General features: G+C 40.7%; 1 long non-coding RNA gene across 1 annotated transcript in view; it reads left to right on the forward strand.

The window, feature by feature from the left end:
- LOC137151896 (uncharacterized) overlaps nt 1-11023 on the forward strand; it is an 87864-nt gene extending 76841 nt beyond the window's left edge. The window contains exons 2-3 of the long non-coding RNA XR_010919399.1: nt 10088-10128; nt 10766-11023. This is a non-coding gene — a long non-coding RNA (uncharacterized lncRNA). The remainder of the gene's footprint in view (nt 1-10087; nt 10129-10765) is intronic.
- Nucleotides 11024-11667: the final 644 nt, after the last annotated feature.

Below are 11667 nucleotides of genomic sequence, written 5' to 3' on the forward strand. Positions count from 1 at the left end.
CAAAGTTATCAGTTCAAGTTATTTACTCATCAGGAATTTATCTAGACCTGTGAAACTTAGCTCTTCAAAACATGCCCTAGGAAGAGACACAAGCGGAAGTCAAGGTCTGACACCTCTGAACTGCTTTCCCACTCGATCTGACTGCTTCTAAAACTTCAGTGACACACAATTTGTAAAAATCCCGCCCCCAGACAGTACTCCGTGAACTCGGAATGCAGTGTTCTATAACTGGCCATCCAGGAGGTATGGCTGGAGTTAACATGTACTGTGGGGAGGAAACAAGCTCTCAATTCCATGGGGTCAGTGACAGAGTTAAGTGCACAGGAAGTAATTGTAAGGCTTCAAGCATTCATCTTCTGTTGCTCAATTTTATAGCCCCTGAATATTTGGCCTGTTTAGTGTAATGCTGTTTGCTTTATTTCTAGAATGCAGTGTCTGGACATTAAAAACCGGTGAATACAACTTATCGTGATTTTAAATTGTGTCCCAAATACAGTCCCGATTATTGACCATTTTATATGCTAAGTTTCCCTTACTAAATGCTTTGATTTCGTGTTCAGCTGAGAGAGATGAGAATACTGGTTTTAGAAGGTAAAATCAGGCCACAACTTTTTCTCTTAGGTGCTATGAAAGGGTGCTACTATTTTTAGTTTCTTAATTTTCACACTCCTTGGTGATTGGTTGTTTTAATTACTACATGCAATGGAAACTTGGACAGGTGCTCGTGATTCCCAGCCCAGCTGGAGTCAAGTAGCATATTATATATTTCAAGAGCCTTACCTTCTCAGACTTCCAACCCAGTTCCTCTAATTAACCATTCTACTTGTTTAACCAATCAAACCCAAATCTTTTGGAAAGCAGGCTCATCTTTGCTTCTGCTTACTCCATGAACTGACTGATCCTTTTTTTTTTAAATGCTGATCTTCAATTTAAGACTGTCCCTCCAAAACAAACACCTATTTTAGTTTCTGTATAGAAGTTCTAGGATCATTGGATAACTCAGTCTTGTGATCACTGGGCATCACTAATACCGATGTGTGACTGTTTATCTGGGACAGCCTCAATAAACATGTCACACAGCAAAACTGTGGCACCTGTCTCCCTTCCCCTGCACACACTAATGTCATCCACGTGTGCTAAATTAAATTCCCTGTCACAAATGAATCCAATCTAGCCCCCTACCACACCTCGGTTTCTGTAACAAGCAGTGTGTTCTGTGGCTATGCCATCTTCCTGTTTAACTGACCCAGAAAGACCACATTGTTAAGTTTTTTGCCACAGAATTCTCCTCTCTTGCCCCATCACCTGGCACTGCCTTGTTGCAGAAGTTTCTGGGGCTCCATTTATGGGATTCTTTGGACGTAGTCACTTAATGCACCTATATTGGCTCAGTGATGCAAATATTCAGTGTCTTAAGCAGCAATTAGCATCTAACAAATATCCTTAATAGAGCTAAGATATTGAATTGTGAGATTTCTATTTATGTGAAGAGGCATGTTCAAATTGCTCTTTCTGTTATAGCGCATACACATAACTGAGTTATCTAACTTCTAGAGCTGAGGTACAAAAAGCTATGATGAAAAAGTCAGTTATGAGCATCCTATTATCAATGATTAATCATCATGGTAATCCTCATCTTAATTAACAGAGGTGAATTTTGAGCTAAATGCCATCAATACTATTCAGATAGTCTCAATGTGTTTCCTACAATTTATAATTAAAGTTAGAAGAAAATTACAAATGAGATGTTTCTCCATTATCTAGCAATCTTGGATGTTTCCAGTATTAAGGTAGGTATTGGACTGCTTCTTGACCATGAGTAGAGAAGTGGCACTTTGGAGATCTGCTTCTGGTAAGCAGTTGAGCAGAGAATTAAAGTATAATTAAGATAGGTAAGTGGAAGGCAAGAGTGGAAGTGCAAAGTCAAATTGAGCGGAGAAAAGAAAATAATGTGAGGGAGTGGGAAGATAGAAGATAGCAACAAAGCTGGTGAACATAAAATAGTAATCAGTGGAGTCTAATCAGAGACTGAAGTTTGAGATGGAAATGAAGTCCAATACTGACAGTGCAGAATCAGTCTTTACATAGATCAGCTATTGTCTTGATCTCAACTGTACTCAATTAAACTGGACTATTTGCTTTATTTCCTCCAGGAGACTATTCCACAGTCCAATAGACCTTGCTGCTATTAAACAGTTTTTTAAATTGTGATCTGTAGTCTTCATTTGCTTAATTGCACCCCATTTCTTTAAATTATACCCAAGAGATTATTATGAATTAGGGGACCCTCTCCACACAATATTCTCCATGGAAACACTTTGCCTGATTAGAATTGGTATAATCAAATGGATGATGAATTGCTTTACAGCAATCACACACATTCCTTCTTTTTCATCCATGTTTTTACAAAGATGTGAACGAGTACCATGTTTATACCCACGTAACTGTTTATATCATCTTTAAATCGATTAAAGCAGTGTTTACATTCTATACAAATTTGAGATTTGTATCCATAGAAACACCTAACCCAAACTTATATTTAGTAAGATTAAAATTCAAGCCAAAAAGACAATGTTATAATTTAATTCTAAACTAGGGAGTGAGATGGGAAGGTCACAATCTAATAAAATTAGTGTGCATCCAGTCAATTCTATTGCAGTATTAGAGGAAAATATTTACATCATGGTGCTGCTTTGAATCAATACTCAGTGTCCTTCTAGAAAGATGTTAAATGTATTTTCTCCAAGAAAACACAGTATTATTCTATTAGAACAAACCATCAATTTGAACATGATATGAGAAGTAGGAAAAACCTTAGTCAATAAGAACAGGCACAGTTGACACACTGAGGAAAACAGTAAGTCTAAAAACCTAACTAAGTGACTCCATTTTCTCTGAAAGTGCACGTTTTACTATTAGAACTGCAGCACTTTCCAGATTGTTTATGATCTGTTACTTAAAGGGTTTAAACATATATACAGCACATGAACTACTATACACGATGTGGCAGCCCAGCGTACTTCTACTTGCACTTTACTACAGAAAGCCTCATATTTTAACCCTAGATGCTGCAATCAAGCAATGGCTATATATATCCCCTGTATGGATCAGCCTTTTAATATTTAATTTTCATTACTTTTCCACTCCTTCATCTTTACTTGACTTAGATACAACAATGAAAGTTATTCAAATTTTGTATTATTCCAAGTGACCTGTCTGCATTCAGAAACCTTTCTGTAGTGCAGAAATACTACAACATGCTTTGAGATGTCACACACACTTCTGTCTGGGGAGCATGTAACAGGCTGCCTACAGAGTAGAAAAACGCTTTTTGACTCAAAGGCTTTTTTTAATTGCCTTTCCCCAGACTCCACAACAAAGTTTTGGGGGTCCTAATTAAAACTACTTTATAGTGAAAAGTTCAGTAGTAAAATATACATTCCTTTCGGTGTCATTTTCCAGTGATAGACCCAATAAACTGTTCTGAAGGCCACCCAAACTGAGAAGTGAGAATATTAAAAATAGCACACTAAATGTAAGGGGGCTCTGATTCATAGACTCACAGACTTTAAGCCCAGAAGGGACCATCATGATTATCTACTCTGACCTCCTGTATGTTACAGTCCACAGAATCTCACCCATCCCTTTAAGAGACCCATAACCTCTGGCTGACTTACTGAAGTCCTTAAATCATGATTTGAAGACATCAAGTTACAGAGAATCCACCATTTACACTAGTTTAAACCTGCAAGTGACCCGTGCCCTATGCTACAGAGGTAAGCAAAAACCCTCCAGGGTCTCTGCCAATATGACCGGGGGAGACGGGGGATTCTTTCCCAACTCCAAATATGGTGATCACTTAGACCCTGAGCATGTGGACAAGACCCACCAGCCAGGCATCTGGGAAAGAATTCTCTGTAGTAACTCAGAGCCCTCTGTAACACAGTGTACCTTGAAGCAGCACCCTGTGACCCCGCCCCCCACATTCATCATTCATCAATGGTTGTGATATTTTCATACAAAGCATGCTATGTGAGATGTCTTATGCAACATAATGATCCGCTGGAAACCATTGTTCTATCCAACAATGCCTAGTGTTAGTGTATATCAAGTGTTGAGATTTTGCTGTATGATTGTACTGAAATATGTTGGAAATTTGAAAGTCTCTGCTGCTAGGTGATAATCCAATCCCAGCAGGGGAATAGTAAACAAAGGTTTAACAATACAGTGACAGTTGCACAAGACCATACAAAGGAGATTGCTCAACCCTATTACTCAGTTGCACAAGATGACACAATGGCGATTGCTGTACTCAGGTGACTCAGAAAAGCCCACCAGGACATGTCTAAACTTGTATCTTTCAGGCACCTGGACTGCAGATATAAAATAAGGGGCAGTGGCTTCATGCCTTTGCCTGTCTCCTCCCATACCTGTGCTGGAAGCAACAGGAATGCTGGAAGACAAAGATTTCAACTAAGGAGACTGGTCCAACGTTTCAAGGAGAGCCTGTGTATTGAGCTGTAGCATCCAGTGGGGGTGAAAAAAGTGCTTGATCTAAATTCTGTCTAGTGTTATAAGATTTAAGATTTAGATTGTGTATGTTTATCTTCTATTTTCTTTGGTATCTAACTCTGATCATTTAAATCTATCACTTATAATCACTTAAAATCTATCTATCTGCTTGTTTTATATTTTACCAAAAACAGTTTGTTTTGACTGAAGTGTTTGGGAAATCACAGGTCAGTTAAAGGCTTGTGTATGTCATTTCCACATTGAGGAAGGGGCGAACTGGGTAATAAACTTATACTAATCAGGATTCTGACCAGGGCAAGACATTACAGTCCTGTGGTGCAAAGCTTGAGAACTGGAAGAATTGGCTGGAGTATCTCTATTGTTGGTTCATCAGTGGCTAGGGAAAACATTCATGTAACTCAGTTCAGTGTGTCCCTGCCTGTGGATGTCTGTGTAAGTGCAGTACCTGCCAGAGATGTGTAGCTTCACACAGCATCACAGTGTGAAAGGGAGTCCAGATTGGTGAAAAAAAGGGCTCAAACCAGGTTCTACCCCAGGGGATCCCATCAAACCCTCCCCACCTAGTGTCCCATCACCAGCCATTGCTGTTAGCCATTGCAGATCAGCTGCATGCCATTGTAGGCAGTCTCATCATACCATCCTCTCCATAAACTTATCAAGTTCAGTCTTGAAGCTAGTTAGGATATTTTGCTCCCACTGCTCTCCTTGGAAGGCTGTTCCAGAACTTCATTCCTCTAATGGTTAGAAGTCAAATTTCAAGCCTAAATTTGTTGATGGTGAGTCAATATCCATTTATTCTTGTGTCCACATTTGTGCTTCACCTAAATAACTCCTGTCTCTCCCTGGTATTTATCTCTCTGATGTATTTATAGAGAGCAATCATATCTCCCCTCAGCCTTTTTTTGGTTAGGCTAAACAAGCCAAACTTTTTTAGTCTCCTCTCATAAGGTAGGTTTCCCATTCTTTGGATTATCCTAGTAGCTCTTCTCTGCACCTGTTCCATAGAATCATAGAAGATTAGAGTTGGAAGGGACCTCAGGAGGTCATCTAATCAAACCCCCTGCTCAAAGGAGGACTAACCTCAGCTAAATCATCCCAGCCAGGGCTTTGTCCAGCTGCAGCTTAAAAACCTCTAAAGATGGAGATTCCACCACCTCTCTAGGTAACCCATTCCAGTGCTTCACCGCCCTCCTAGTGGAAAGCTTTTTCCTAATATCCAACCTAGGCCTCCCCCACTGCAACTTGAGACCATTGCTCCTTGTTCTGTCATCTACTACCATTGAGAACAGCCTAGCTCCATCCTTCCTGGAACCCCATTTCAGGTAGTTAAAGTCTGCTATCAAATCCTCATGTCTTGTGCTCCTACTCATTTTTGTTCCCCTCCACTGGACTCTCTCCAACTTGTCCACATCCTTTTTGTAGTGGGGGGGCCCAAAACTGGACCCAATACTCCAAATGCAGCCTCACCAATGCTAAATAGAGGGGAATAATCACTTCCCCCGATCTGCTGGTAATGCTCCTACTAATGCATCCCAATATACTATTAGCCTTCTTGGCAACCAGGGCACACTGCTGACTCATATCCAGTGTCTTATCCACCGTAATCCCCAGGTCCTTTTCTGCAGAACTGCTGCCTAGCTTGTCGGTCCCCAGTCTGTAGCTGTGCATGAGATTCTCCCATCCTACGGTCCTCTGTTCCAGTTTGAATCCATCTTTGCTAAACATGGGAGACCAGTCATCAGAGGCCACATCTTTACTGTCCAGTTCACTTGAGTGATGTGATCTGTCAGTTCTGTGATGGATGTTTCCAGGCAGTTGTTTTGGTTCATCAGTGGGTGGTGAAAATTGGAAAAATGCCTGAAACAATGGCAAGCTTTTAGCAAAAGAGGTTCCCTGATTCTACTGGGGCCATCGAAGGCACATGTGTCCATTATTTGTCCCCCCAGGTGCACATTATGTGAACCAGAAACAATTCTTTACTAGCTATGTACACTTCGTGGACCAGAGAGGGAAGTTTATTCACACCCACTTGAGACACACTGGCAAAGTGCATGATGCCAGGGTATTCCAAGATCAGTATATCCACATAAGAACAAGCTGAGACTTCATTCCTGTCCAACAATGTTAATTTCCACAAGGTGTTAGTCCCCAGCTATTTTAAGAGACCCCCCTATCCTCTACTCCCTGTGTCATGGAGGGCTGCCTACTCTGCTGTCAGAACACCTGGCAGAAGTCTTAATTGCACACTACATTGGTGCAGGAGAAATGTGCATCAGTCAGCTGAAGGCCAGGTGGCATTGCCTGCAAATTAATTTGGACTGCAGTGAGCATGATGTGATTCATTTTATTGGGACATGCTGTGCACTGCTTAATGTATGCGAGAGTAAGGGGGAAGTACTTTGGCCTGTAATAGGTCAAAGATTCTGGTTGTTTGTATGTCCTTTACCACAAAGTGATCCTCTCTTAACTGAGGCTGCGTCCAAGAGAGCGAGGGAAATAAGGGATTTCTTCTGTGCCCGCATCCTTGGTTTGGAAGATGAAATGAAAACATGTGAGCACAACACTGCACAGTATCAGTTTACCTATGCAGTCATCAACTGGATGTGACACCAGGCTACTCCAAGCTGTTTTGAAGTCCTTATCTATTGTTTTCCAAATTACTCACACCAGAGATCGAACATCAATATACTTTATTCAAAGTGAACACAATACACAGTCCTGCTACCCCAAATCGAAGACCAAGTGTAAAATAATAAACACCGAAGTGCAAACCAAAACCAAAAAGTGCAATGTTACACATAATAAAATAAAACTATTTCTCCTTCCTCTGTGGCATCAGCATCTGGCCAGCTGGCAGCATTCTGACAGTTCAAGATAGCATCTTCCATTTCTACCAGCTGTAATTCTATACTGGTGTGATACAAAGGCCCATTGGTAGCTCCCTACCCTGTGTCAGCAACTTTTGTCAGGTCTGACATGCTTACCAAAACTAACTCACTGTTGTCACAATATAGACACAAAAGTAACATATAATGTATTATTGGAAAACTAATTACTCACTGACCATTAAAATTCCTGTGTGATGTATTTACAGCAAAGTCCCACAAAGGGCTTTACAGATATGTGCTGCAAATGAGATCTTAAAATGTATTTGATGTGTAGAGCCTAAGCCATGCCTGTTCCAGACAAAGGAATGTTCCACCTGCTTGAATGTGTAAATGTAGTAAAGGAGTGACCAAACACAAAGAAAAGCACATTTACATGCAAGGTAAACAAAGTCATCAGGAAGCACACATAAAAAGATGACAACTTAACAATCTTGATGGGGGAATGCAGACAGACTCCTCGGGGAACCTTCCTTTCTCTTATAACAGGATTAATGAATGTTGGGAGAAATAAGTAGAAACAAAGCCATTTTGGGATCCGTCACTTGGGGGTATTAAAGTGGCCAGAGTTCTTGAGTGTTGGATCCTTCAGCCAAAGGAGCTGAAGTCTGAGTACTGAGTTTAGTTGAGAAACCTGCTTAGGCAAAGACTGTAATTTACTAAAATTAAATTTTAGTCTTAGAAGCGTATTTTACTTTTGTTTGCTTTTAACTCTATCTTTATTCCTTATACTTGGTATCACTTAATCCTATGTCCTTTTATTTAAATAAACTTGTTTTACTTTACTGTAAACCAGTTCAGTGTTGTGATTGAACTAAGAGTTTGTCAAAACTCAGTTAGATTAATGAGTTTTAGAGTCCTGACTTTTTAAAAGAGCAATGAACTTAACTTCTGTGGGTGTTCAGTAAGGGGGCTAGACGCTGCAGGGTGACAGTTTGGGGATCACCCTTCAAGCAGTGACTGGGTGATAGAAGCCAGGGTGTGACCTACATATTTGTAGGCTGGCTGTTGGTGCCAGGATTGTGAGCCACAGCAACCTAGCACTGAAGGTACCCAGAGCTGCAGAGCAGGTGGTGACACATCCCTTACTGGTCTGGGTTGACCCCCAAAGCATCACAACCAGAGACACACAAGTGCTGTTGTAGGTATTGTAAGCTGCATGAAAGTGCATGGTTCCATAAAATATATGGGAACCGAGCTATGCATATCAATTGGTAGGTGACTTCCTTTCCAGAAGCAAGTAATAGATAGATGGCAAGGAAATATGTCCTTGGGCAATTATGGGAAAGTATTGGAGAACTCCAGTGCCACAATGTGGTGTCCATTCTGCTAAATGGTCATGTTAGCAGCTAAACTTTTAGCAGCAGTTGAGTTTTAGTCTATGCCTTGTTCTGGGCCAGCAAGCTACAGTGTGGTGTTAAAGGATTGTGGATGGATAGGATTCTGGCAACATCACAAGTGAATTTTGTGATGAAGACATAGCCAGAGTCTATTTGCCCAAGAATAGAGACAACCAATTTCCACTCTCTCTCACTGGCAGAGATGTTGCCAAAAGTCAGACGGGTAGAGCAGAACTGACATCTGAAGAGCATGAGCTGAAGGGATCTCCTCTGTTCCAGTGCACCTCTCGCTTGGGTCTTGACATTTCATTCTGCTGACCACAGATCAGTTTGAAATGCAGCAACCTCTCCTCCACCAGAGGTCAGTGAGCCACACACAGCCAGCTAACTCATGACAACGCAGGAGAGAGAGTTTTACCATCAAATGGTGGCTATGCGGATTCTCAGCTATTTCTACCATAATGCAGGTCTATGCTTTGCTTACCTGCACCTTATTCTAATACACTTATGACTGAGCATTCTATAACTTCCCTCCTCCAATAATAACTTTTCATTCCTTCTTCAGCTTTGATTTTTTGTTTGTTTGTGACTTCTGAGTTACTTCCGTTGCTGCTGTCAGAAGCACATGCTCTGAGCAGTCCCCCGAGGAAACAGAAATGGCACCGCAGTTGCATATTTGTAACAGGCTGTCCTCCTTGTATCAGTTTACTATTATTTCAGAGGAAGCTTAACATTTAAGAAAGCCACATGGATGTGCACTTCTATTTCATGTTGTGTATTACCTGAACTTTTAGTACCCAAATGTTCCCAGAATGTCATAAGCGAAAGTGTGGACAAAGTAGCTAAGGAGGTTTCAATGTTCGATTCTCAGATTTTCAATGTACCCAGCACAACTATGTTCCTAGCAAATTTGTCTTGATCTATGATAGTCACAGGCTGATAAGCATCCTTCCATTTAGGCTAAAGGAGCCAATAGTGAAATGGCCTTGAGTTTAGTGACAGCTGAAACAATAGAAGCCTCTGCCCCAAGTCTAGACTGAATGCAAACACAGGGACTGGAGATTGATATGCTGGCAGCTGATTGTGTGTAGGTCAACAAGAAGAATCCAGAAAGCAAGAAAATTTTGGGACTGCAAAAGAAGTCTAGTAGCATGGCCCTGAGACAAAGCCAAGTGAGCTTTCTGGGCAGAGTGCTGCCTGGAAAGGCAGACTTGAATTGTAAGCAAAGAAACTTCCTCCTGTTGTGTTTCTGCTGTGTTCAGGGAAACATGATGTGATCCTGTTCATTTACATAGAAATACTCAACCCATCAATTTCTCCTCCTTATAGAAACCATCTGCAATACCCCCAGAATTGGCTAACCACTTAAGGTAGGAGGGGTAACGATATTTTATCTTTTTTTCCATTGTTTTCTTTCTGTAGGTCCAGACAAAATACGTTTTGGTGGCATGTGTGAACAGACTTTACATTATTTAAGTGGGACTTTCACTGCGTAACATGTTTCCCTGGCTTTTTATATATGACATGCATTACGGTTATATCCTTCCATAGGTTCAGTTTCAATCCACCACTCCGAGCCCCACTTTACATAATCTTGTTCTGAACTTTCATTGTGTGTTCATCAGTGATGAACTACTGCATTCTGAACTACTATATTTGACTGGAGTGATTTGAAGAGTAATTCATTACCATTTATTTAGTATTAACCGAAACTGGCAATTGATGAAGCCAAAGCACAGAGTACAGTATTGTCCAAAGTCTCAAAATCTACTCTTGGCTGCTACAGAATTCCCATCAGTTAATTTGCGAGTTGGAGTTTTAAGCACAAGTTGGACTTTTCAATGGAGAAGTGAACGCACAATGGATAACATGGACTCTAATACTGTTCCACAAGCTGTGGAAGTTCCTATGCCTTTCTTACATCATCTGATCCTGTTGCCTTAATACTGATTGGTTGTTTGTGTGCCCCTTTTATTTCACCTCTTTCTCCCTCCGCCATAATTGCAGTATTCTCCAATTGAGATGCCACTAGAAGAGCAACACCAGAAGAAACACGGTGAAGGTGTGGGAAGTGACTGACTTGGAGTTAATAGACAGAAGCTACCTTGGATGTCAATTCCTACAGCTATCTTATTTCTCACAGACATAACAGAGCAGTGACAACAATTTACAATCTGCTATGATGGTAGCTGATCTGAGTACTATGTAGTATCTTTTGTTTATTTACGCTTACCTAGATGCAATGCCAGACCTAATGAACTATTAAATGCCTGATAAAAGCAACTGCTTTTAGTGATGATCATCAATAACACAGCACAGTCCAAATCTACCCCACAGTACCAGCTTCTTAAAGAAGGCACTGTTCACAACTCATTCATGGGCTGCATCCATCCCTGCTGCTGTGGCAGTGAAGACATACCCTGAGTACGGGAGTCCCTATATATGAGGAGTCACTAGGAGTCCCTTGATGGGGTAGAATATATACAAAAGGCTTCTGGGCCAATTAATCCCTACCCCTTTAACTAGGACTACAGTCAAACAAATTATGAGGCTGCAGCCAGACTTACACTATTGTTTCTCCTTAAGTGTTTCAGTTAATTGCTTTAGCATTTTTAGATAATGAACAGCACCTGTAGAACATGCAGATTTTGCTTCTGGGTATGCTCAGTTGTTTTATGCTTTTAGTAAGCATCTACTAGCAGTTCAGTGTTATTTGTATTAAGAACAATTTGTGGCATCTTAAACTCTCCCTTTTAGATTTTCAGGAAGTTAGAATTTAATATCTCGGTTAGATGAAAAGCCATGAAATATGTACTAGTCATTGCATTAGTTATAGAAAAGGCCATGGGTGCAGTGTTTTCAGGAGAGCTCTCTTTCAGCTGTCATCTTTTTAAGTAATTTTGTATACT

This window comes from Emydura macquarii, unplaced genomic scaffold (assembly GCF_026122565.2).
Source record: "Emydura macquarii macquarii isolate MOO-44397 ecotype Brisbane River unplaced genomic scaffold, CSIRO-AGI_Emac_v2 contig_1119, whole genome shotgun sequence".
Classification (NCBI taxonomy): Eukaryota; Metazoa; Chordata; order Testudines; family Chelidae; genus Emydura; species Emydura macquarii.